Here is a 2,361-nt window from a genome sequence, read left to right on the forward strand (position 1 = left end):
TCTCTCTCTCTCTCTCTCTCTCTCTCTCTCTCTCTCTCTCTCTCTCCCCCCCACCCCTCTCCTGCTTGTGCTTTGTCTCTCTCTGCCTCTCAAAAATAAATAAATGTCAAAAAATTTTTTAAATAGTTGATAGAAGTTCTTTGATATGTTTCAACTGGAAAAAATCATTTTATCTTTTAATGATACTCACTTTGAGAAAAAATTTTCAATTTTTAACATAATACATGTAATGACCTGAGGCAAATAATCTCCTCCGGTAGTAGACACACAAACAGAAATAGAGATGTGGGCACCTGGATGGCTCAGTAGGTTCGGTATCTGACTTGGGCTCAGGTCATGATCTCATGGTTCCTGAGTTCGGGCCCCTCATCAAACTCTGCACTGACAGTGTGGAACCAGCCTGGGATTCTCTCTGTCTCCCTCTCTCTCTGTCCCTGCCCCATTTGCATGTGCATGCTCCTTCTCTCTTTCTCAAAATGAATAAACTTTAAAAGAAAGGAAGGAAGGAAGGAAGGAAGGAAGGAAGGAAGGAAGGAAGGAAGGAAGGAAGGAAGGAAGGAAGGGAGAAAGAAAGAAAGAAAGAAAGAAAGAAAGAAAGAAAGAAAGAAAAAGAAAGAAATAGAGATGGGGCGCCTGGGTGGCTCAGTCAGTTGGGTGTCCAGCTTCGACTCAGGTCATGGTCTCACAGCTTGTGGGTTCAAGCCTGCATTGGGCTGTGTGCTAACAGCTCAGAACCTAGAGCCTGCTTCGGATTCTGTGTCCCTCTCTCACTCTGCCCCTCCCACACTCATGCTCTGTCTCTGTCTGTCTGTTTGTCTCTGTCTCTCTCTCATAAATAAAAAACACTAAATAAAGTAAAAAACAAAAAATTAAAAAAAAAAGAAATAGAGATACATACTCATTGAATACCCAAAGATAAGAACTCTGCAACATAAAAGCAGTCTCTTTTCTTTTCAAAATACATCTGGAATGGATAAAAGAATAACAGGAAAAGAACTGGGTGAAAACAGCCAGCCAATATATGGGTCTTCAATGAGAGAGGGTCATAACTGAGTTATAGAGATAAAGGGCAGGAAAAGAACTAAGGGACAATAGCAAGATCGGAGCATGGAAACGTAGGAGACAATTACAGTTCTTTTTTTTTTTTTCAATATATGAAATTTATTGTCAAATTGGTTTGCATACAACACCCAGTGCTCATCCCAAAAGGTGCCCTCCTCAATACCCATCACCCACCCTCCCCTCCCTCCCTCAGTTTGTTCTCAGTTTTTAAGAGTCTCTTATACTTTGGCTCTCTCCCACTCTAACCTCTTTTTTTTCCCTTCCCCTCCCTCATAGGTTTCTGTTAAGTTTCTCAGGATCCACAATTACAGTTCTTTAAAGATGAAAATCTGCCAGAAATAAATTCTCAGAGATCCAACTCAGTCGTGGTTTTTGACTGAGTACAACTTCATGTTACACCAGTGAAACAATTTATATACAAAGAGATATGCCTGAGGACCTGCTAACTATCACAAAGTTAACTGGTGGGAGGGTCCACAGAGGATCAAGAACACCTGGCTCCATTGAAAGTTATTTGCCTTAAATAGAACTTTTATTTGTTCTATATGTATTCATTATCTATTTCTGCAATAACAAATTACTGGAAACCTGGTAGTTTTAAAACACACCAACGTGACATCTCACAGTTCTGAAGATGAGAAGGCCAAAATGGGTCTTCCAAGCTAGAATCAAGGTGTTGGCCGAGCTGCATTCCTTCCAGAAGACCTAGGAGAGAATTCATGACCCTCCTTCTTCCAAGGATGCCTGCATTCTTTGCTTCATGACCCCTTCCTCCCTATTCATGGTACAGCACTCCAAACTCAGCAACCGTCATCACCTCTCTTCTCTGACTCTGTCCATCCTGCCTTCCCCTTGTAAGGTATATGCCGTGTGATTACATGGGGCTGACTCCGATAATCCAGGATAATTTGCCCATCTCAAAATTCTTAATCACATCGACAAAGTCCCTTGTGCCACGTAAAGTAACATATATTCACAGGCTCGGGGATTAAGACATGGACGCCTTCAAGACTATTATTCTGTACACTTCTCACAAGTGAACAAATAATTTTAGTGGGAAAAGGAAGACCTTATCACTAACCGGTGAATCAGATGGAGGAAATTTCAGAGAGCCTGTCAAGGACATGGAAGAGATATTAAAGGATGAAGGACAGATGGTGCATCCAGACCTTTCCTCTGAAACTACACATAAGACACTTCTAACTCCAAACACATCTAGGACCAAGTCTGACCAACTAATATCCACCAATAATAAGGAACCTATCCTGGGATTATCCCAAGATAATCAGCCAACCAACG

Source organism: Herpailurus yagouaroundi, unplaced genomic scaffold, assembly GCF_014898765.1.
Source record: "Herpailurus yagouaroundi ecotype Mexico unplaced genomic scaffold, PumYag 184, whole genome shotgun sequence".
NCBI classification, from domain to species: domain Eukaryota; kingdom Metazoa; phylum Chordata; class Mammalia; order Carnivora; family Felidae; genus Herpailurus; species Herpailurus yagouaroundi.